Below are 26,102 nucleotides of genomic sequence, written 5' to 3' on the forward strand. Positions count from 1 at the left end.
AAGCAACAAAGCCCGAATCGTTAAAAAGAGACGACGCTCGACCACAAAACAGCATCAGGAACAGTTTACACCGATAGCTAGAGTTCTAACAACGCCGCGGCCGGTTCTGCAGAGTGGTGAGCCAACTAGCGTAATAAATGATATTACAGCTTTATGTGACATAACACCAGTACCCAATACACAGGATGTAATACCTTGTAAAAAGCGCATCACATTTGATATGCCATACACATGCAGCAACGTACAACAGATAAGCGAACCCCAACAGCGATACGCACCTCTTGTCCATTCCTGTTATTGTCGGGGTGGAGAGACGTACGACGCGTTGAGGGATATCGCGAAATGTAATGACAAAATGGCACGCGTGGCGTTGCATTTAAAATGTTACGTTAAAGACTCTACGTCTCTAGCGTTTAACAGTCCCAACAAAAATACTGAGGGACAAATACACGCTACGCGTAACAAATGCATACGCCTGATTACGCATCTTGACACTCTTGAAAAAGAGCTGCTATGCAGAGACTGACTAGTGATGACTGGTGGAGGTGGACGCCCTTTTAAAAGCGCAAAAACAAGTGCTAGGGTTAGAAAGTTAAAAAAGGCTATAAAAATCTGTTTTTCAGTTAAACGTTCTAAAATAGCTAGAGAAAAAAGGCGTCGCCGGCGTAACAATGGGCCGCCGGCGCGTCCGAACAAATTAGTTAGCAAAAAAAGACAGGATTGTCGTAACAAGACTGGTGCGTCGGCTCATCTGAATGCTGGACAAACACATCAGTAACCGCAGACCGCGCAAGCTGGGCACAATCGTCCAAACAGCTCGCACACTAATAGACCTTCAAATACGCAATCAAAGCGTATTCATTCAGGCGACCCACAAAATGGCGACCGGCCCTATAACACGGCTATCACAGACGAACCCCCTGAACCGCGAAATGTTAGATCCGTTTATCTAGAACGTGTATATCATCAACAGCGTGACTTAGCGAATTTTAACAGTACCATGTACACGGAACACTTCATATTATCTAACCTCGAAGCCATTCGCTCATTTGTTCACGCTCTTGATGCAATACACGCTTCTATACAGACATTGTTAGATAGGGTTTTACGGGACGCCGATCCGGGTGATTTCATACAATTGCGTTTAGACGGCGGTGAAACGTTTGATTCGATTTTTTCTAATAGGTATTCTAGAGATGGATTTAGAGCCGAAACATTTTTGGACAATATAGCTAACGCTTTACAGAGTAACGCGGAGTGCATAGCCGGTAATACACTTAAACTAGTTGTCATCATTGTTAGGGGCCGCCGTGGTGGGGCCAGAAGACGTTTGGGTGGTGTCGCGTATAGTCGGATTATTGATCGTGAAAAACAACATTTATACGATTTTAATAATTACGATAATAACGTCTGTCTGGCCGCTAGTGTTTACGCTATTTTGGAGGGTGCTGCTTTGAGCGACGTTGCCTTGTTAGAGAAAGCTCAACAACTGCATAGAGACTTACAAATACCCGAGGGGTATTTGGTGTCTTTTACTGACGTTGCTGAATTTGAAAAAAAAATTTAACATCACAATTAAAATTTTGTACCACAATAGGAGACAGTGGCGTTATTATCACACAGCCCGCACAGCTAAAGAAAAGACCGTCTATATATTGTACCATGAAAAGCATTATTATGGCATAAAAAATCTAAAAGCCTTTATCGGTTTCGATTATTTTTGCGACGTTTGTTGCACTGTATACAAACATAAATACCGACACGGGTGTATGCAGTTTTGTAAAGCGTGCCAGAGCCCGAATTGTGTTGAGCAGTCTAATAATACACGTTGCCCGATATGTAGGACGTATTGCCGTTCAGCGGCATGTTTTAAAACACATAGAAACCTGTCAGTTAGTGATAAAGCTCTTTGTAAGAAAAAAACTTTTTGCGGATTTTGTTACAAATATATAGACTGCGGCGATGAGCACAAATGTAACGGTTTAAAATGCACCATCTGCGGCAGGCAGGTTGACAAATTTGACGACCATGTTTGTTACATGCAGCCATACAACCCCAAAAAAATGACTGACAAGTATATCTTTTACGATTTTGAATGCATGCAAGAAACAGGCTTGCATATACCCAATTTCATTTACGCAACCACACTATATGGCCCCAACTCCTGGCATTTTAACGGAAAGTCCTGTACGCTTGACTTTGTGCGATTTTTTGCCGACGGTAAGTTTTCGGGTTACACGTTTATAGCGCACAATGCCGGACGCTACGATGCTTATTTTGTTTTACAGGAGTTGATTAATGAAAAATTTTAAATTGATATTATAAATCAAGGCGGTCGGTTAATGTGCGTTACCCTGAAGGACTTAAAAATTAGGTTCATAGACTCGCTGAATTTCATGCCTATGAAGCTCAGCAAGATGCCCGAGGCTATGGGTTTTCCAGGCGCCAAGGGTCAAACGTGAAAAGAAATACAGAATGGTCACTAAATGTATTGATCCACTCCAACTTATCACATTGGCATCCGTGTGCATGGTCATGTATCGGTTTAAATTTCTACCCAAAAATACCATAGCGATTGTACCTGCAGATAATTACCACAAGACCCAGAAACGCTTTTCAACACCCACTATACAGTGGCTCATGTACCTTGAACATGCTGAAGGCATTTCTATACAACACGCGTTAAAGGGCGGTGAAAAAAAGGGCGGTAAATATTTTTTGGACGGGTATGCTTTTGTTAACGGTAAACACATCGCTTTTGAATTTCAGGGCTGTTTTTATCACGGGTGTCCTGTTTGCTATAACGAGCAGGACAGCAACGAGCTTACTAAATCGTCCTACGGGCAGCTATACCAATCTTTCCTAGTCAGGAAAAGCAGACTACAGAGACAAGGCTTTACGGTCCGCGTCCTGTGGGAACACGAGTGGCGGGAAATGATTGCAAACGATTCGGGGGTCAAAGACTTTCTGATTAAAATGAAATTCCCGACTCCTTTGGATTCTCGTGACGCGCTTTACGGTGGGTGCACTAACGCCATTAAACTTTATCACAAGGTGCAGGCCGATGAAACAGTGCATTATTACGATTTCACCAGTCTGTACCCTTTTGTTAATAAAACTAAGACTTACCCTGTAGGACACCCAAAAATCATTTATGATCATTTTGGCTACATCAAAAAATACTTTGGCATTGCCCGAGTTAAAGTGTATCTGCCCAGAGATTTATTTTTTCTGGTCCTGCCTGTAAAGCTAAATAAAAAACAAATGTTTCCGCTATGTTACACATGCGCCTTGAGCTGTCATAAAGACATTTGCAGCCACACAGACGATGAGCGGTCCCTAACCGGTACATGGTGCACAATAGAAATAGTTTTAGCTGTTGAAAAAGGTTACAGGATTGCCGATATCTACGAGATCTGGCATTTTCCGAATACAACAGACGATTTGTTCGCCCCGTACATCAAATTACACCTCAGAGATAAACAGGAGGCTTCCGGTTATCCCAGTTGGTGTAAAACGGATTCAGAAAAAACGGCTTACATAGCGGCATTTTAAAAAAAAGAAGATGTCTGCTTGCGATCTGATAAGATAGCTGTAAACCCAGCAAAAAGACAAATTTCAAAACTGTTCCTAAACTGTTTGTGGGGTAAGTTTGGCCAGCGTTCTAACTTGTCACGTACCAGCATAGTCACGGACCCTGACGAGCTTTTCAAATTAGCTTTTGTGCCGTACTACGACCTCTCCGAGGTTAATTTCATCGATGACGATACGGCAGTAGTCAATTGGCGCTATGTAAAAGAGCGCTACACCCACAACAAAAACACAAAAATTTTTATAGCCTGTTTTACAACCGCCTATGCCAGACTCGAATTATACAAGCTCCTAGACAGGCTGCAGGAACGTTGCCTTTATCACGACACAGACTCCGTCATATTCGTGAGTAAGGGGTCTGAATGGACGCCACCCTTGGGTGATTTTCTCGGTGAACTAACTAGTGAAATACCCGACGATGCCCACATTACCGAGTTTGTATCCGCTGGCCCAAAGACTTACGGCTACAAACTTAACAACGGGAAAACCGTATTGAAGGTTAAGGGTATAACACTCAATGTCGCTAACACACGGCTTGTTCATTTTGACAGTTTAAAAGACCTTGTGCTGGACTACTCCCACAACAACGACCCAGAGACGCAGAAAACAATAGGTATCGAGCAAAACGGCATTTACAGAAATAGGAAGCGCTTGACCATAGAGACAAGACCATTACGTAAAACGCAAAAGTGCGTCTACACAAAGAGACAGCTGACGGCTGACTTTACAACGTTGCCTTTTGGCTATTAAACATGACTGCGCATTTTCAACACCCTTTTTCGTGTATCCTAGCAGGGCCCTCAAATTCTGGAAAGAGTTTTTTTGTTAAAAATTTATTAATGCACAAGGATGCGTTAATGTCGCACAAATCTGATAATGTCATTTGGTTTTACGCATGTTGGCAGAAATTGTATGATGAACTAACCCGTTTGTTTACAAATATCAGGTTTATCGAGGGGGTCCCGCAAAATTTTACAGATGCTGATCTATTTCCAACGGATAAGGTAAATTTGGCGGTTGTTGATGATCTTATGGAGGCGGCTTGTGAAAATCTTGAAATACAAAACGCATTCACCAAATACGTACACCACAGAAATTTGAGCATTATGTATCTCGTTCAAAACGTTTTTTTTCAGGGTAAGAAAAGCCGAACTATAAATTTAAACACTAAATACATGGTCCTTTTTAAGAACCCTTGTGATAAATTACAGGTTATTACGTTGGCTCGGCAGATGTACCCCGGTAAAACACGTTTCTTTTTAGAAGCTTTTGAAGATGCTACACACAAGCCTTACGGCTATTTACTTGTAGATTTAAGATCTGACACGCCTGAGGACCTACGACTCAGAACCGGTCTGTTCCCACGAGATCTGCCGGTGGCTTATGTGTGCAAAAAGAAGCTCTAAAATGAGGTATATCACATCTTTATGGTTATTTTTGATAGCGGCGCTGGTGCTGTAAGGATGTCGAACAGGATCCGGCGTAATTGGGAGCCCTTTGACGAGGCTCGAAGCCCTTTTACACCGCAAGTGTTATTAACATCTCCTACTGTGTCAACCCGTGGCTCATTACTACCTAAAAAGAGGCTCCCGCCTTTGTTGCAAGCTGCTTGGCTAACGTTGTAAATTTTCTTACTTTGGCGATTGTATATAAACTTTCTTTGTATTAAGCATCTTATAATGTTTTTATTTGTTTTACACACATTTTTACTTTGCATGTATATAAAATTTCTTTGTGTGTAACGGCTTATAATGTTTTATTTACTATACATAAACTGTTTTAAATAAATTGTCTTGTGTTTTTTCTTTTTACAATAAATATAATAGCTTGATTATTTAAAATTGTATAAACAGTTAGGAGGCGTTGTTGAGTAGACGCTGTTTAAAACACTGCTAAAATGCCTGCAAATAGCAAAATATTGCGAAAACAGTACTACACGCCAAAAGCTGTCGGCTCTTATGGGGGCGTTGAATCCTTATTCAGAGAAGTCCGGAAATTTGGAATAAGAAAAGACTCTGTAAAAAACTGGTTGAGCAACGAGGATACTTACACATTGTACAAACCTGTTAAAAAAAACCTTTACAAGAAACAAGGTTATGGTGTCTGATATAGATGCTCAATGGCAGGCAGATCTTGTGTCGATGATAGATTTTTTGAAAGAAAATAATGGTGTAAAATACCTGCTGACAGTCGTTGATATTCTATCTAAATATGCCTGGGTGTCGGGCCTTTCAAATAAGTCCGGCGCAACAGTGGCTTCCGCTTTTGAGCAGATATTTAAGTTAAGCGGTCGAACCCCCAGAAAGCTTCAGACTGATCGGGGCCGTGAGTTTATAAACAAACCTATGAGGCATCTTTGTGAAACCTATAAAATACATCATTTTTTAACTACAAATGCTGTTAACCCCTTAAGGACACAGCCTCTTTACACCTTAGGACCAGGCCATTTTTTGCAAATCTGACCAGAGTCCCTTTAAGTGCTGATAACTTTAAAATGCTTTGACTTATCCAGGCCGTTCTGAGATTGTTTTTTCGTCACATATTGTACTTCATGACACTGGTAAAATGAAGTCAAAAATTTTTTTTTTTTTGCACCAAAAAATATCTAATTTAACAAAAATTTGAAAAAATTAGCAAATTTCAAAGTTTCAGTTTCTCTACTTCTGTAATACATAGTAATACCCCCAAAAATTGGGATGACTTTACATTCCCCATATGTCGACTTCATGTTTGAATTGTTTTGGGAATGATATTTTATTTTTTGGGGATGTTATAAGGCTTAGAAGTTTAGAAGCAAATCTTGAAATTTTTCAGAAATTTACAAAAACTCAATTTTTAGGGACCAGTTCAGGTCTGAAGTCACTTTGCGAGGCTTACATAATAGAAACCACCCAAAAATGACCCCATCTAAGAAACTACACCCCTCAAGGTATTCAAAACTGATTTTGCATACGTTGTTTACCCTTTAGGTGTTGCACAAGAGTTATTGGCAAATGGGGAGGAAATTTGAGAATTTCATTTTTTTGTCTAATTTTTCATTTTAACCCATTTTTTCCACTAACAAAGCAAGGGTTAACAGCCAAACAAGACTGTATCTTTATTGCCCTGACTCTGCCGTTTACAGAAACACCCAATATGTGGCCGTAAACTACTGTACGGCCACACAGCGGGGCGTAGAGTGAAAGGTGCGCCGTTTGGTTTTTGGAAGGCTGATTTTTATGGCCTGGTTTATTTACACCATGTCCCATTGGAAGCCCCCTGATGCACCCCTAGAGGAGAAACTCCCTAAAAGTGACCCCATCTAAGAAACTACACCCCTCAAGGTATTCAAAACTGATTTTAAATACGTCGTTAACCCTTTAGGTGTTGCACAAGAGTTATTGGCAAATGGCGATGAAATTTGAGAATTTCATTTTTTTGCCTAATTTTCCATTTTAACCCATTTTTTCTACTAACAAAGCAAGGGTTAACAGCCAAACAAGACTGTATCTTAATTGCCCTGACTCTGCTGTTTACAGAAACACCCCATATGTGGCCGTAAACTACTGTACGGCCACACAGCGGGGCGTAGAGTGAAAGGTGCGCCGTTTGGTTTTTGGAGGGCTGATTTTGCTGGACTGTTTTTTTGACACCATGTCCCATTTGAAGCCCCCCTGATGCACCCCTAGATTATAAACTCCATAAAAGTGACCCCATCTAAGAAACTACACCCCTCAAGGTATTCAAAACTGATTTTACAAACTTTGTTAACCCTTTAGGTGTTGCACAAGATTTAATGGAAAATAGAGATACAATTTCAAAATTTCACTTTTTTGGCAGATTTTCCATTTTAATATTTTTTTTCCAGTTACAAAGCAAGGGTTAACAGCCAAACAAAACTCATTATTTATGGCCCTAATTCTGTAGTTTACAGAAACACCCCATATGTGGTCGTAAACTGCTGTATGGGCACACGGCAGGGCGCAGAAGGAAAGGAATGCCATACGGTTTTTGAAAGGCAGGTTTTGCTGGACTGTTTTTTTTTACACCATGTCCCATTTGAAGCCCCCCTGATGCACCCCTAGAGTAGAAACTCCAAAAAAGTGACCCCATTTTAGAAACTACGGGATAGGTTGGCAGTATTGTTGGTACTAGTTTAGGGTACATATGATTTTTGGTTGCTCTATATTACACTTTTTGTGCGGCAAGGTAACAAGAAATAGCTTTTTTGGCACCGTTTTTTTTTTTTGTTATTCACAACATTCATCTGACAGGTTAGATCATGTGGTAATTTTTTAGAGCAGGTTGTCACGGACGCGGCAATACCTAATATGTATACAATTTTTTTTATTTATGTAAGTTTTACACAATGATTTCATTTTTAAAACAAAACATTTTTTTGGTGTCTCCATAGTCTAAGAGCCATAGTTTTTTCAGTTTTTGGGCGATTATCTTAAGTAGGGTCTCATTTTTTGCAGGATGAGATGACGGTTTGATTGGCATCTATTTTGGGGTGCATATGACTTTTTTATTGCTTGCTATTACACTTTTTGTGACGTAAGATGACCAAAAATTGCTTTTTTTTACACCGTTTTTTTTTTTTTTTTTTTTACGGTGGTCATCTGAGGGGTTAGATCATGTGATATTTTTATAGAGCCAGTCGATACGGACACGGCGATACCTAATATGTATACTTTTTTTTTATTTATGTAAGTTTTACACAATGATTTCATTTTTGAAACAAAAAAAATCATGTTTTAGTGTTTCCATAGTCTAAGAGCCATATTTTTTTCAGTTTTTGGGCGATTATCTTGGGTAGGGTATGATTTTTGCGGGATGAGATGACGGTTTTATTGTTACAATTTTGGCGTACATGCGACTTTTTTGATCACTTTTATTACCTTTTTTGGGAAGTAAGGTGGGCAAAATTTCAATTTCATCATAGTTTTTTATTTTTTATTTTTATGGCGTTCACCGTTCGGGTAAAGTAACATGACCGTTTTATAGATCAGGTCGTTACAGACGCGGCGATACCAAACATGTGTAGGGAATTTTATTTTTTTCATTTTTAATCAGTGATAAATGTGTTTTTTGATTTTTACTTTTTTTTCACTTTTATTCACTTTTTTTTTTACCCAGACCCACTTGGTTCTTGAAGATCCAATGGGTCTGATGTCTGTATAATACAGTACAGTACAATATATATTGTACTGCACTGTATTTTACTTACACTGAACAGATCTATGCCTTTTAGCACAGATCTGTTCAGCACCATGGACAGCAGGACGCCTGAGACGGCGTCCTGTTGCCATGGGAGCCTTCCCCGTCTGCTCAGTACTGGTCAGAAGTGTGCAGACGGGGAAGGGTAAGGAGGGGATCTGTCGGGGGGCTGTCTGGGGCTCTCTCCCTCCCCATCGGGGGGCTGCAAAGGCACAGCAGCCCCCGGATGGGAGAGGGAGGGAGCTCCCTGCGCTGTTAACCTTTTCCATATAGCGGTCCGTACGGACCGCTGTATGGAAAGGGTTAAACGGCTGACATCGTATCGCAGATGGCACCCTGGTATACCCACCCTGGTATACCCACTAGAAGCCAACGATTATACAAGGGGAGGCGGGCGGGGGATCGCGATCCCGCCTCCCGCACCACCCGCCTCCCGCACCGCCCACAACCCTCCCCCTGCACCTCCCACCACCATAAAATCATTCGGGGGTGCAAGGGGGGTGAATAAAACGTTATTTTAGGCATATAAAGTTTCTGATCCCCGCGGTCAGGGACCGAGGGGATCAGAAAATGCAGAAATCGCAGCAAACCGCAGGTCTGAATTGACCTGCGGTTTGCCGCGATCGCCGACATGGGGGGGTCACGGGACCCCCCCGCGCATTTAGCCTAGGTGCCTGCTCAATCATTTGAGCAGGCACCGGGTTCCGATCACTGCCAGCCGCACGGCAGTGATCGAAAATACACAGGGCGTACATGTACGCCCTGTGTCCTTAAGTACCAGGGCACAAGGGCGTACCTGTATGCCCTATGTCCTTAAGAGGTTAAGGCAGCTTTGGTCGAACATTTTAATAGAACGCTGAAAACTAAAATGTGGCGCTATCTTAGAGAACAAAACACGTACAGGTACATCGACAAGTTACAAGACCTGGTGTATAGTTATAACCGCACATACCACAGAACTATAAGACGGCGCCCTGTTGATGTGACAAAAGAGAACTCTTTAGCCGTTTGGAAAAATATCTACGGGTATTACGATACTATTAAAAAGTTAAACTGGTATTAAATATAGGTGATCACGCCAGAATTGTGCGCTATAAGGGGGTTTTTACAAAGGGGTATGAACAAACCTATACGGATGACATATTTAAAATTCACGCTGTAAACACTAGGGGCCTTATACCCCTTTATAAGTTGAAAGACCTGGCCGATGAGTTCATTGAAGGCTCGTTCTACCCGGAGGAAGTCCAAAAAGTAACTCTTGACAAGCTACGAGTTTACAGGATAGAAAAAATACTTAAAAAGAAGAAAGTTCGGGGTGAAACGTTGTGTTTTGTAAAGTGGATAGGCTACCCTAACAAGTTTAACTCTTGGGTGCCTGAAAAACAGTTGATGCATCTGTAAACTATGGAGGACGGATCATTTTTTATCACGCTGCCCTGCAACGCATCCGCCAAACTTTACCCCGAAAACAGCATCGCTGATTACACCACTAAGTTAGCAAAAGCGGTCCATCTTCGCGGCCCTTACGAAGTGGCTTTAGTGGAGATTCAGTATCCACATACGTGGGAAACCTTTGGCCCCGGAGATGGTGTATTCTACGTCGCTCAGCGCGACGAGCCGATCAGCGAGCTTTTTGTTAAATCGGGTTATTACTCCAATATGCACGACCTCGTCAAAGCCATTAATAGCAAACTTGAATCTAAAAAAATACCTCCCGATCAACTGCGTCTAAGATACGACGATATTGACAGAACCGTTTATGTAATGAATTCACCAGTATACAAGTTCATGCCTTGTGTGAAGTTGGGGAATATTTTGGGGCTGCCGGGGTATTCACAAGCTCCGTCGCTCAAGAATGTAGACACCGAGCACATCACTCTCCGCTACAAAGGACCCGGCTTACCTGTTTTAGAACATCATGCTGGTGGTATAAAGGGGCTTGCTCTAGTTGCATCAAAAGAGAAAAAAATTAATCACGATATTAAAGCCGGTTTTTATACAATGTTTGTTTGTACAGATATCGTCCAACATCAACTTGTTGGCGATAGTTACGTACAACTTTTAAGAAGTTAGGCGGTAAAAATGGTGAGATAGTCACGCAAAAGTATCACCGTCCGGATTATATACCTGTTTGTAAACATCATTTTGAAACGGTAAGAATATCGATACTCAGGGATCAGTCTAAACCTGTTAAATTCAAATACGGCAAGACTATTGTGCGATTACACTTTAGACCGCGCACTAAAATGTTGTCGCAGAGAGTGTACGGTGACCCTGACGCATATACGCATTATTACATAACGCAACCCGGTCATGGTTTGGACGGATTTCACGGTACCGAATTCATGCATGGTTCTGGCCTCGCCGGGTTATTTCGGGGGCTGTTCCGTCATGTCGTTCCCCTATTTAAGAGGTGTTGAGCTTGTAAAACCGCACGTGAAAACAGCCGCCCGAAACATCGCTAAAGACGTTGTCACTACGACTTCTACCGCGTTTATGGATCGTATAAACATTTTCAATAAACATGAATAATTATGAAATTGCCTGTGTTATTAAAGCTGATATTAACGCCAGGCGCATATTTAAAGGTGTGTTCCCGTGCGATTTACTACCGGGGGGTATCAAAACAGACAAATACAAGATGCCGTTAGTACAGTGTGCGGCCATTACTGTATCTATATCTTACAATGTCTCGCTAAAGGAATATCTTTTGAAAATGTGTTAAAAATTTTCACTAACGATTTTAGAAAAAATGACCGTATTGTGCGATCATTTGTAACAAAACGCATGAAACGCTTATGTATACGATGCTGTAATTACAATCAAACGTGTCTGTCCCTACGGGACTGTTGCAAATAAGGAAAATGAATAAAGCTTTTTAAAGGAATTATATTTGTCATCGTTTGATTTTTAATGCGATTATATTAAATTAATATCAGGCGATATAAATTTTAATATCAAATAGCACGCACTATAAATTTTATATCGCTTGATATAAATTTTAATAGCCTGCAATATAAATTTTAATATCAAATAGCACGCACTATAAATTTTATAACAAACTATATAAATTTTAATAGCCTGCACTATAAACTTAATATCAAGCGATATAAACCTAATATCATGCGATATAAACCTAATATCATGCGATATAAAATTAATATCAAGCGATATAAAATTAATATCAAGCGATATAAAAAGGGGGCGTGTAAAAGGGGCATGGTACCTGACACTTTGACGAAACATATACCCTCTTACTACTCGCACCATTGCATTTACAATCACGAAATGTTGCACAGCCGCCTCCTGTGACTCGGGAAACGTCATAGACTATGTTTTGATTAGAAATTTTCTCCCCGTGCTTTCCAATTATTTGCCAAAAAATACGCTTAATAACCTAACCGGGAAACTCCAGGTCTGTTGGCTGTTGTGGCAGTTGGCCTGGATATTTATCAGGTTGCATATAGCAACCAATCACAGCTCAGCTTCTATTTTGCTACAGGTCATTAATATGAGCTGTGCTTGGTTGCTATAGGCAACGAAGGACATTCTTAGTATAAAAATAACAATTGAAAAGACAGGTGCACTCTGCGGTCTTACTAAACCCTCAAACTGATGTTAAAAATTAGAGATTAGCCAGCATATCCTACTGTGGAGGACATGTCTGAGCCCGAGCACCGCGCCAAGGTTTCTCAAGTAGCTCGGGATCTAACACTACCCTACCTGAGCCGTATGGGCAATACCAAGAGCCAGTGGGCATATTACAGGAGCGTAAGGTCCGACTCACAGCAAGCTCCCAGTTACCTCCAGCATGCAGCCATGCTTACAATGGGAGGAGGGAGGAGGCTGTGAGTCCCATCCAAGACTGGCTAATATGGCCTAGGCCACACAGGTGCACCTAAATGTTGCCTGTGGATGAAAATCAGGCACATTTAAATTTGGAATTTATACACCTCCAAGCAGATCTATATACTAACTACAAAAATGGCGCAATGTTAAAAAGCAGGAAATGCTCAACCCCATATACAGTTGTGCATTTATACCCAGGGGAGCAGATCCTGCACTTGTAGCCCGTTGCTAATGGCAACCCCTAGCAAACATGCATACAGTGGAGGATGCGCGCTGCGGACCACAAATACCACAATAGACATCCTACACAAGATGGGAATTGTGTGGATGTGATAAACCATATAACAATATAACAATAACAATTGAAAAGACAGGTGCACTCTGCGGTCTTACTAAACCCTCAAACTGATGTTAAAATTGAGAGATTAGCCAACATATCCTACTGTGGAGAACATGTCTGAGCCCACACCAAAAAATCCCAGATAATCACTTTACAGGTAATAGTAATTTAAAATGCATTATCACAAATGCCAGAAGTCTATCTAGCAAAATGGGGGAGCTGGAGACTAAGGTACTAGAAGAACACATAGATGTAATTGGTGTGGCTGAGACATGGTTGGACTTTTCACATGACTGGGCTGTAAATATTGAGGGTTTTAAACTATTTAGGAAAGACCGGGTCAATAGAAAAGGTGGTGGCGTGTGCCTGTATGTGAGGAGTGATCTGAAGACAAGTGTGAAAGAGGCAATTGTGGGTGCGGATGGGGAGGATGTGGAAACCTTATGGGTGGAAGTTCAAAGGGATATAAACACTGAAAAAATAATACTTGGTGTAATCTATAGACCCCTAACATCACAGAGGATATAGAAATGCAACTGTATAACCAAATAGAGTGGGCGGCACAGGCTGGTACAGTGGTCATAATGGGAGATTTTAACTTCATTGACTGGGGTCATGGTTCTGCCTCAACCGCAAAGGGGAGAAAATTCCTCAACTTGCTGCAGGACCACTTTATGGGCCAGTTTGTAGACGCTCCCACTGGGGCGATGCTCTGTTGGATCTGGTAATTTCTAATGATGCAGAGCTTGTTGGTAATGTTACTGTTCGAGAAACACTAGGTAATAGTGACCACAATATAATTATATTCCCCCTAAACTATAAAAAGCAAACTCTGTCAGGCAGAGCAAAGACACTGAATTTCAAAAAGGCCAATTTCCCTGGGTTGAGGGCAGCATTTCAGGGCATAGACTGAAGCAGCTACTGTCACATAATAATACTGAGGATAAATGGGAGAGCTTCAAATCCACATTGAGTAATTGCACTAAAAAATTTATCCCTTTAGGTAACAAGTCTAAACGGCTAAAATTAAACCCCCCCATGGCTTACAGCTACTGTAAAAAGAGCAATAAAAGACAAAAAGAGGGCATTTAAAAAATACAAATCTGAGGGGTCAGCTGTAGCGTTTGAAGATTACAAAGGGCTTAATAAAATCTGCAAAAAGGAGATAAAATTAGCAAAGATACAAAACGAACAGCAGGTAGCAAAAGAAAGCAAAACAAATACCAAAAAGTTTTTAAAATATATAAATGCTAAAAAAAACTAGGTCTGAGCAGGTAGGTTCCCTAAATAATGGTAAAGGGGGGGTAGTCACTGAAGATAAGGAAAAGGCAGAGTTCCTAAATAGTTTTTTTAGCTCTGTATATACAAAAGAAGAGAAAGGAGCTGATATCTGGGGTGCTGGGGCTGTTAGTACATTCAGTGATATACTCAATTGGCTAACTGTAGATATGGTCCAAGAGACGTTAATTAGGGTAAATGTGAACAAAGCTCCGGGTCCAGGTGGATTACACCCAAGAGTGCTTAAAGAGCTCAGTTCAGTCATTGCCGTGGCCCTGTTTATAATTTTCAAGGATTCTCTAGGGACTGGTACAGTGCCAAGTGATTGGCGCAAGGCAAACGTGGTGCCCATATTCAAAAAAGGATCAAGGTCCTCCACAGGTAATTATAGACCAGTTAGTTTAACTTCTGTTGTGGGAAAATGTTTAAAGGACTCTTAAGGGACTATATACAGGAGTATGTGACTATAAATAATATTATAAGTGATAACCAGCATGGGTTTACCAAGGACAGAAGCTGTTAGACTAACCTGATTTGTTTTTATGAGGAAGTGAGTAGTAGCCTGGACAGAGGGGCAGCTGTGGATGTAGTGTTTCTGGATTTTGCAAAGTCTTTTGATACTGTCCCTCATAGACACTTAATAAGTAAAGTAAGGTCTATTGGCTCCCAGGTTATAAGTGATGTACCCCAAGGTTCAGTGCTGGGCCCTTTATTATTTAATTTATTTATTAATGATATTGAGGACGGGATTAATAGCACCATATCTATTTTTGCAGATCACACTAAGCTGTGTAGAACTGTACGGTCTATGGAAGATGTCCACACACTACAAGCTGACTTGAACACTCTGAGTGATTGGGCATCAACTTGGCAAGTAAGGTTTAATGTGGGCAAATGTAAAGTTATGCATCTTGGTAGTAATAATCTCTGTGCATCATATGTCCTAGGTGATGTAGCACTGGGAGAGTCACTTATAGAGAAGGATTTGGGTGTCCTTGTGGATGGTAGATTAAATTACAGCATACAATGTCAATCAGCTGCTTCTAAGGCCACCAGGATATTGGCATGCATTAAACGAGGCATGGACTCGCGGGGCAGGGATGTAATATTACCACTTTACAAAGCACTGGTGCGGCCTCATCTGGAATATACAGTTCAGTTCTGGGCACCAGTCCATAGAAAGGATGCACTGCAGCTGGAAAAAGTACAGAGGAGAGCGACTAAAATGATAAGGGGCATGGAGGGTCTTAGTTATGAAGAAAGATTAAAATAATTGAATTTATTTAGTCTTGAGAAGAGACATCAAGGGGGGACATGATTAACCTGTACAAGCATATAAATGGGCCGTACAAAAAATACAGCGAAAAGCTGTTCCATGTAAAATGTGCTCAAAAGACAAGGGTGCACTGCCTCCGACGGAAGAAGAAAAAGTTCAGTCTCCAGAAGCGTCAAAGCTTCTTTACTGTGAGAACTGTGAATCTGTGGAATAGTCTACCTTAGGACGTGGTCACAGCAGGAACAGTGAACAGTTTCAAAAAGGGTTTAGATGAATTCTTAAAAGTAAAAAACATTAATGCTTATGAAAACGTGTAGAAATCTGAGTCTCACTTCCTTGGGATTCGCGTCCCCACCTATCCCTTGGTTGAACTTGATGGACGTATGTCTTTTTTCAACCGTATTAACTATGTAACTATGTGGTACTTGTGGTCCGCTGCGGGCATCCTCCACTGTATGCATGTTTGCTGGGGATTGCCATTAGCAACGGGCTACAAGTGCAGGATCTGCTCCCCTGGGTATAGATGCACAACTGCATATGGGGTTGAGCATTTCCTGCTTTTTAACACCACGCCATTTTTGTAGTTAGTATACATTCTTAGTATAAGACAGCTTAGGTGTGAGTTAATATGATTCGATTGTGACGCTTAGCTAACATTGTTGTAGAGGCTGATGTAACTCACATGACCTTAAGTGTATACTAAAGCCTTACTCACACATTAGTGTTTTGGTCAGTGATTTTCATCAGTGGTTGTGAGCAAAAAACCAGGATTGGAGCCTCCACAGACATAAGGTATAATGAAAAGATCTGCATCTGTTCTGTGTTTAGAGCCGCACCTGGTTTTGGCTCAAAATCACTGATGGAAAACACTGACCAAACACTGACGTGTGAATGAGGCATAATTCTGTGGGGTTTTATGTACTGTCAATTAAAGACAATAATGTCCCGTAAGAAAAGATATTTGATTGGACAATTGTCAGGCCGCTGTGGAGGTCGCTGTTAAAGGGGCGGGCTCTGTGGAGGTCACTGTTAAGGGGGCAGGAGACTGTGGAGGCCACTATTAAAGGGGCTGCTGCTGTGGAGGTCACCGTTAAGGGGGCGGGTTATTGTGGAAATAACTGTTAAGGAGACGGGTACAGTGGCGGTCACTAATAAAGGGGCTGCCGCTGTTGGAGGTCACTGTAAAAATGGGAGGGCACTGTGGATGTTACAGTGACCACTCCCTTAACAGTGACCTCACAGTACCCTGCTGCCCCATTAATAGTGGCCTCCACAGTCCCCTCCTCCCTTAACAGTGACCTCCACAGTGTGCGCCCATTAAACAGTGACCTCCACAGCGGGCCGTCCCCTTAACTGTGACCTCCACCATTCCCTGCCCCCTTAACAGAGACCTCCACAACGCCTGCCCCTTTAACAATGACCCTTCACAGCATCCCGCCCCCTTAACAGTGACCTCCACAGCAGCCCGCCCCTTTAACAGTGACCTCTACAGCGGATGCCCCTTTATTAGTGACCTCCACAGTACCCCATCTCATTAACAGTGATTTCCACAATACCCCGCCCCCTTAGGAGTGACCTCTACAGCAATCTGCTCTTTAACACTGACCTCCCTAGCGGACCGTCCCATGAACTGTTACCTCCACAGCAGCCTGCCCCCTTAACTGTGACCTCCACAGCACTCCGCTCCCTTAACAGTGTCATCCACAGCACCCTGCCCCTTTAAAGCTGACCTACAGCAATGAAGAAAAATGGCTGGTTTGTTATTAGTGTTGAGCGAGCATGCTCGGACGAACAGCAGTTTGGCTCGAGCATCGCTATGCTCAGCACATGGCAGTGTTCGGCCGAATACTGCGGGTGCTCGAGCACAATTGAACACAATGAAAATCAATGGGAAACCCGAACATTAAACCAGGCAGCCCCTGCTCTGAAGAAGAGAGGGTGACTGGTTCGCAGAAAAAGGTTAGAAATTGATGGAAACACCACCAAAATGGTTTGGAAACAGCATGGGGAAGATGTCTAGATGCATCTTGGACTCCCATTACATATAACATACAATAGACAACCACACAAAGGCTATATGCAAAAAGCCAGGTATGTGGAAGCCAACAATCTATCCATGAGACAGATACAGTCAGCATACCTTACAATGGCAGCCTTGTGCACTATGAGACATTCCAAACCAACTCTCATCTGACTGAGAGCCAGTAAGCCTCAAAGTTTCTTGATATCTGTTGGATGGCTTGGGTGGACCTGCGCACCTAGATCATTATCATTAGGGTGACAAAAAGTTTTCTGATTGTCCTAACATAATATTCATTAACCTTTCTATACAGTTTTGTCATGTAAACTCATTTGCATATGGGCATATGGGCAAGACATGCAAATGAGCAGAATCTGCCTTGTTTTTCAGCTAAAAAAAACATTTGCATGGAAAATTCGCGATAAAAATCCACGATTAGAATATTTGCGATCTACACTACTCATAAACAGTGCGATCTATTGGATTCATAGTCTTCCACTTGCCCACTGAAGGCATCTGATCCTATTAATCAAAGTGCACAGAGCGCGGCAGCTGCAGAGAGAGCAGAGCCTCTAGGTGTAACAGCGATGCCCTCATTGCTCCTAGAGGCTCATTTGCATGTATTAAACCCCTATGTGCTGCCGGAGGCTGTGCCTAATTTGTGATGAGGTGTACTCCATAAAATCACAACCTTCAGCAGTCTGTGCATATGAACTAAAATCAGAAAACTGGCGTAAAAGAAGATAAATGTGGCTGGCCACTAGCTTTCCCCCCCTCCCCCCTTTTCAGGAAAGTGGTGAACGCGGAGGAGAAACGGCACTTGCACAAAAATTGTGGCGTTTGTGTTTAAAAGTGGTGCTTAAAAAGTCACAACTTTTTCATGCCAGAAAACTAGTGAAAAAATAATATATTTGAACTTTATGGCCAGTCAAAAACTGTTTGTTGAAAAGCTGGCTCCAACACTGCATACACCAACAGCTGCATCAACACATTATTCCACAGCATCGCTGTGCAACCTCACGGGGACCCTGCCTTGCACCCTCGATACCTACCAACAGCAAGGGCTTCCTAAACCTCCACCAGGCAGGAGATTTCCCCGCAGAGCTCCCAGTGCCGTACATTTTATAGTGGCTGTGCTTGATATTGCAGCCCAGGCCTATTCATTTGAATGGCACTGAGCTGCGCCTAGCCCACCTGACCGATGAACAGGGGTGCACCATCAATGAGGCCAAGTGAGACGATTGCCTCAGTCAGCACCAGGTAGGGGCAAGAGGGGGGCAGCGGAAGGGCCATGGAAAATGAGCGCTTTCATTGTGGCATAGGGGTTAAGTTAATGGGGGGGGAGGGGGGTTGCCATTTTAGTTTTTGCCTCAGGCAGCAGAAAGACTAGGTGCACCCCTGCCGATGAACGTGACGTCACTGGTCTAGGAAGAGACCACAGAGCTCACAGAGAGCAATGGCCTGTCTATACAGCTGATCGTCAGCAGTGCTAGGAGTTGAACCCCCACCGATCAGATATTGATGACCTATCCTGAGAATAGGCCATCAATATCAAATTCCCAGACACCCCCTTTAAACAGACATCATACTTACATCACGACCCTGGCAGGGAAACCATCAGATGGGTGAAGTTGATCCTTTAACTTGAAAAAAAGAGACCTGGTATGAGGTTCTGGATTCTTGACACGTGATTTTTATCGCCCTCGGCTCTAACTGATGGCTGACGGGAAAATTTTTGGCACAGAGAATAGTAAACAGGAAACATAATTCTCATTTGCAGCACTGAACTGTTATACTACTTGTAAACGTTACAGTATGTGTGTATTAGTTTGTAGTGATGTTTCTGAGCCTCAGTGCAAAATCTGTAACAGGGTCCACACCTACCATGTGCCCTTCATAATACTGGTGTTTTTGTTGGATCCCCCCTCCCCCAGCCATCAGGGCCCGATGCAACTCCTACATCTACACCCAATGTAGTTATGCCCCTGGCCTTATGCAGCAATCCAGCCTTAGGCTTCTAAGATACAAGTATAACCAGGGACCACTGTCCATGTAGTGAAGTGATCATCATGAGATGGTCCGACACCCCACAGCCCCGCTGATCAGCTTTTCCCGAGTAGTTGGCTTCCACAGTGCTGCTCCCATTAATGTGAATACTGTGGCAGAGCTATTAGGGAAGGCACGGGTACGGGGTGTCGGACTCGGATCCCCACGGTTTTGATATAAACGGCCTATCATGAGGATGAGCTGTCAGCAGTGGCGTACATAGAGAAGTAAGGGCCCCATGGCAAGGATCAAACCAGGACCCCACACAGGACAGAAGGGTGTCTGCCTAAACCCCTTTTCAATGACCCTTGGGCCATTTATTCCACTGCCTCGTTTGCTAAAAGTTGTTCCTTTAGAGGGTCCTGACCAAGTTTTCACCCCCAGTAGAAGAGGAGGTGATCCCAACTGGGCCCCCTCTTTGCCATGGGCCCCATAGCAGTCGCATAGTCTGCTGCTATGGTAGTTACTGGCTATCAGTACGAAAATCCTGGACAAATCCTTTAAAGTTTTTTAAAAAAAATTGATGCAACCTGTTGGGTTTGTGAAATATTCCTGACCCTCATACAGTAACTGATCTCTGTCCCTCCTAGGTACATCCTAGGAACATAGTGAAAAGATCATTATGAGATGGTCCGAGGTACTTCGTCAGCCTTTGTGATGCTTCATCTATGTAACATCACGTGACTTTTTTCTCCAATAAGCAAGAGCCTGCAATAGCATTTTCATCATAAGGAGGTGAGTCTATGGCTGCTATTGGTGTACCTTTGGGTAGTTAAGGCATCTTCGCCTACGGGACGGTGCCTGAGCAATAGGTTCCTAGCTTGCTAGTTGCTGCAAAGGTGTACAGTATTAGTTAGTCTGCCCGTGACCAACTGCTGCCCGTTTCCTGGATATTGATCTTCTGCTGCCTGACCTGACCTTGGACTGTTTATCAGATTGCTTGTACTTTGCCTGCCCTGACCTCGGTCTGTCCCAGACTATGGTTTTGACTGATCCTTCTCTGATTTTCACCAAAGTCTCTGACCCCCCATAGTTCAGCCATCAATCATAAAGAGGTAGCAGCCAGCTGGTTCCCCTGCAACGAAGTCCAGATCCCTGTACAGGGGGTTAAAGGGAACTAGGGGATTGTCAGGATAATAACCTTAGAAAGTTAAATCTGTTTGTTGTCACAATGGTTCCAACCCCATGCCGTACCATCCGTATTGTTGTCTGAAAATGTTGCCAACCTTACTAGTGTTTACCAAATGTTAGGTTTGATGAGACAAGAATTTACTTTTTGCTATACTGGGTACAAATGACTCTTATTACTGTACTTCTCTGAAAGTATACCCTATATGACATGTTAGTGGAAGCACGCATACTATCTAGCTGATTTCTTATGGTAAAGTCTTGAGAGCTGCAATCTTGTGATTCCATCATGTGGCCTCCTCAGATCTTTAGGATCTTATTTTTTTCCCTAGTTTGCACCATAATAAATACCATGAACATAAAGGTGATTGTGTCTTTGACAAAAGGAATGACATCACTGACGTAAACCATAATGACATAAAGTCATAGGATATTATAAGTATACGCAGGGGAGGAGAGCATTGGTTAACTTGATGGGACATCATAGTCTCCTGGATTGGTTCCAACCATAATGTCCAGCCTGTGACACTAAGGAAAAACTACAACTTTCAGGAACGTTCAGGTTGGACATCACTGCTGTATATTCTCCGGCTCTGTATATTATGTATTACATAACATCTGTTAACACACGGCTGACACCGTATACACCCAACTGGAAGCCATTACCCAGACACATCTTTCCATCCTTCCTTATGTGCAGATTGTTTTCATGAGGAAAATGTATAGACACTATGGAAGGTTTAAAAAACATTTTCGCTAAATGCTGTCCATTACGGAGAATTCCACTGTAAACTCAAATGTGGAACTTTTTTTAGCCAAATAATCTAACTTGAATGTCACTGAGTATGTGAAAACTGTCCGGGCTTTAGAGATCCGCCACACACAGATTTGTCCCTGGTGTTTTTTAGTTTTTTTGCTCAAAGAATGCCTGAGAAAACACTTGATGATCTGTGATTTTTCTAGTGATTTTTAGGTGTTTTTTTAGGTGTGTTTTACTACCTAGTCATTTTTATGGTGTTTTTTTGCAAGCCAAGTGTTTTTTTATTTTATTTAGAGGAAATTATGTGCCCTCCCGGTAGATGGTTAAAAAAAAACTGAGCATATGGCACATGTGTTTTTTTTGAAGCAGCAAAAGAAAAAAGCCAATGGCGTTCTATGTAAAGACACCAGTGAACAAAAAAACACATCAGAAAACGCCAATGCAAAAAATAAAAAATGCCTGTTAGTCCTGCATTTAATATATTTCATATGTTCCATAGATGTTCCTTCAACATCTAGAGCTGGGGTTTTATGCCAAAAAGTGTAAAAAAAAAAAAAAAAAGCACCAAACAAAAGCAACAAGCGCCTGAAATATGCCTCAAAAAACTTATTTTGCCGGGACTGTCTCTGAAAATCAGAGGCAGTCCCATCAAATTTGGGGCAGTTGGCAACTATGCATCTATATAGCCTAATAGACATATCCCGATGGCAGGCCCGCAGGTTTCTGTTAGGCCTCTGGTTGCCATGGTAATCCATAGGCATTCCATGCTCATGTGCCAGGGTTACAGAGGCAGCCCCTCCTAACTACTTATTGACCTTAATCCCACGGGATGGGAGTCATCTTCGATCCTAGCAGTTGTGACGCAAGTAGCATTATGTACACTTTACAACCATGCATTGGACAGTGCTCTGCCCAGCTAGGTTAGTAAATGATTCTAGTTCATACTGCCAGAGCCTTGGTAATTCTGAAGTGTTTCATGTGGTTATAGCACCATCTAGCGGTGTTAAGTTGTATTACACTTTGTTTTTTGTTACAAAGACTACTGCATTGTGGGTGGTGCACTGCATTGTGGGACTAAAAAGCATCTTGGGAAAGAGAAGCCAGTCTCCAGGACACATCAGCAGAGCTGTCCTATGCATGTCTCCTTCTCAAACTCCACCATCCTTGTAAAAGCATATCTGGTGAGAGATCTACCTTTATTTCAGGAATATTGTGTTATGCAGAGCTGTGCAGCTAGTTGTAATGGTTACTCAGGGAGTTGCTACAACTGTTAGCTAAACATGTAATCTTATGTACAGGCAGCCATTTTACCATGTGCTTCAGTGTTAATGCAAATGTTGTAGTACATGCTATCTATACTTTATACTTATACATGTTATTTGAATTCTTGTTTTTTTTAAACAATCCTGTTTTGCCAATCAAATGAACCTGTTGACCAATAAACAAGTTAGACTACAAATAACAGTCATCTTATTTGGAAGACAGGAATGGTTTAAGCTGAATGTCAGACTGCACACTGTGTGAACGTGTATGAAGACTGGACACACAGTACCCACATTAATAAGGGTGGTATAAAATTTGAAAAACAAGACTTTCTGCCAAAAACAGCGTCACTCTTGTCAATGTGATGTGTCTGCTATTGCAGCTCGGTTCGATTTACAGCACTGCAGAATAGGGCAAATTAAAGTGACCCTTCCATCAAATATTGTTTATCACATATTAACAGCCTTTGGGCTCATGCCCACGAAGCGCTTTCAAGGGCTTTCAGATCCGTGCCTCCACACCGTAAAAAGATAGGACATGTTCTGTCTTTTGCCATATGTTGCAGATCATGGACCCGAGTGCACACGGCCAATGCTCATGCATTGCGGTCCGCAGCACAGGCACTGAGCCATTACGCTCATGTGCATGAGCCCTAAATGAGACTACATTTTTTTTTTTCATTTTTTATAAAATCGGGTGCATAGTTTTCTGGATAGAATTTTTGATGTCAATCCATGGCTTCATGCATGCAACATTTTTTGTCCAGCCAAAAGCCAGCATTTTACCATAAAACAGCTGGATCCCCATCCCATTTCATTATGGGGGTCTGGCGGTGAACGGCAGTATCTGGCTAGGCCGTATTCGGAGAACTGCAGAGAACAACCTGCTGGATCCGTTAAATGCCAATGTGAACCTACCCTTAAAGGGGTTGTCCAGCAGTTAATATTGATGACCTATCTTCTAGATAGGTCATCAATATCTGATCGGCGGGGGTTTGACACCCAGCACCCCTACCGATCAGCTGTTTGAAGAAGAGGTAGCGCTCCATGCGAGGAAGTGCAGTGCAATGACAAGTGCTTGTAATTATACTACGCCACCGATCCACAGGAGTTTAAAGACCAGGATGCATGGAGCGTCGCCTCCTCGTCAAACAGCTGATCGGCGGGGGTGTCAGGTGTTGAACTCTCACCGATCAGATATTGATGGCCTATCCTGATGATAGGTTATCAATATTAATGGCTAGACAACCCTTTTAACTCTCTCAGTCAGACCATAAGTGTGACCAGAGAGAGTTCTCCTGTAGTGACTCAATTATAGCATCACATATTACACTAATCAATGCAATACTCTTTTGTGGACGTCTTTATCTAGGCCGATCAAGAGAACAATAGACTTATAATACTATCATCCCAATTCTACACTGACTATTATCACAAAGAGTACCCTTCAGATAAAATGTATCCCTCGCAGCGGCAGTAAACTGACCTTAGGTTCCTGATCTATATAGGAATTTTAGCTCTCTGTTCAAAGTCTAAAGAAGGACAATATCACGTATTTCATTTTCAATAGCATACAGCTAAAAAAAAAGGCAAAAATGTGTTTTTTTTATGAATATTTTTTTTAAATAACCCCCTTCTGATGAAAGTGTCTCAGTCCTTTGTCTTCAGTGAGGCCACAATCACTGCAAGAGCTCATGCACACGAACGTATTGTCCGTTACGTTTTTTTTGCGGACTGTATGGGGAACCATACACTTCAATGGGTCCGCAAAAAAAACTGAAGTTAATCCGTGTGCATTTGGTTTCCGTATGTCCGTATTTCCGTTCCGCAAAAAATAGAACATGTCATATTATTGTCCGCATTATGGACAAGGATAGGACTGTTCTATGAAGGGCCAGCTGTTCTGTTACTCAAAATACGGAATGCAGACGGTTGTCATCTGTATTTTTTGCGGATCCGTTTTTTGCGGACCGCAAAATACATACGGTCATGTGCATGAACCCTAAGTCTGTAATGGAGAATCTCCCGACATATGCGCCAACTTACTAAAAGACTCTGGGCATTAGCTTGGTTGGGATACATCGGGACGACTGCACCAATGCCTATCGTTAGATGTCAGCACAGATATTTTTTATTTATTTTCAGATTTAAGAATGATTAGTACATGTTCCATTATCAGGACCCAACCCTTTGTTCTAGAGCAGGGGTGGCCAACCTGTGGCTCTTGAGCCACATGCGGCTCTTTGCTTCTTCAAGTGAGGCTCTAGCTGTGAAGCCAGGAAGCAGTCAGGACGGCTCACTCTCCACCCCATGCTCAGATCTCTTTTCCTGATCGGGCACTGTTACTAAATTGCAGCTCCAGCTCACTCTTCACTACGTCCTGATGCACACAGTGTGAGAACGTAGTATGTGGAGACACAGACTATGACCTGACGTTGTGCTCATCAGGTCACAGTGGAGAACGTGTCAGATCTGCAGAGTAGCAGGTGCCCGAGCAGGAGCCCAGTGCCTGATCAGGAGAGGGAAGGGATTTTTTTAAATTATAGAACTTAGCATGGGGGTCTGATTTTAGCATGGGAGGTGGGGGTCCTGATCTGGGCAAAGGAGGTCTGATTTGAGCATGAGTGGGAAGATCTGAGCATGAGGGTTCAGATTTGAGCATGGGGGGCAGATCTGATCATGGGGGTCTTGTTTGAGCATGGGTTGGTCAGGTCTGAGCATGGGGGGGGGATCTGAGCACTGAGGGTCTGACACTGGGAGTCTGATTTGTGTTGTCTGATCCGAGCATTGGGGGTCTTATTTTGGGGGTCTGATTTGGAGGTCTGATGAGGTTTAGGGGTCTTATTGTAGGTCAGATTAGGATTGGGGATCTGATTTAGGAGTCTGATCTGAGTTCTGATGAAAAAAATATTTTTAGTTTTTTTTTCTCTGCTAATGAAAAATAAGAAAAAAATATTTTTAGCAGACCTCAGATCGGATGAAAAATATTTTTTTTAATCTTATTTTTCTTTGTTAAAACCTAGGTGCATCTTGTAGGGCGAAAAATATGGTGACTCGTGTGCAATTGCATAGCTTGTGGCTCCTGGTAGTCATACGTTTTTTTTTTGGCTCTTTGTGTATGTAAGGTTGGCCACCCCTGTTCTAGAGGTTCTCAGCAGCTCCTTCATCACTGGTTAGAAAAATTCCGTAATTTTGGAGAACCAGACGGTCAGACCCATTACTAACCAGACTGATACACAGCTTTGGTAAAAAGTTTTAGTATAACATGTATTTAATCCTGTAAAGGGGTTTTCTGGTACTATATAGATAGCCTATCCTCTAGAGAGGCCATCAACCTCTGATCTGCAGGGCAC

General features: G+C 42.3%; 2 long non-coding RNA genes across 2 annotated transcripts; one reads left to right on the forward strand and one right to left on the reverse strand.

Annotated features, from left to right (window-relative positions):
* The first annotated feature begins 2,019 nt into the window (after positions 1–2,019).
* LOC121001830 lies at positions 2,020–25,037 on the forward strand. Its single transcript, XR_005779151.1, has 3 exons — positions 2,020–2,030; positions 16,514–16,519; positions 24,951–25,037. It is a non-coding gene; the product is annotated as an uncharacterized LOC121001830 (long non-coding RNA).
* Positions 11,960–25,178, reverse strand: LOC121001831. Its single transcript, XR_005779152.1, has 3 exons — positions 25,167–25,178; positions 23,634–23,636; positions 11,960–12,050 (listed from the first exon to the last, which is right to left on the reverse strand). It is a non-coding gene; the product is annotated as an uncharacterized LOC121001831 (long non-coding RNA).
* Positions 25,179–26,102: the final 924 nt, after the last annotated feature.

The sequence above is a fragment of the Bufo bufo genome, chromosome 5 (genome assembly GCF_905171765.1).
Source record: "Bufo bufo chromosome 5, aBufBuf1.1, whole genome shotgun sequence".
Lineage (NCBI taxonomy): Eukaryota > Metazoa > Chordata > Amphibia > Anura > Bufonidae > Bufo > Bufo bufo.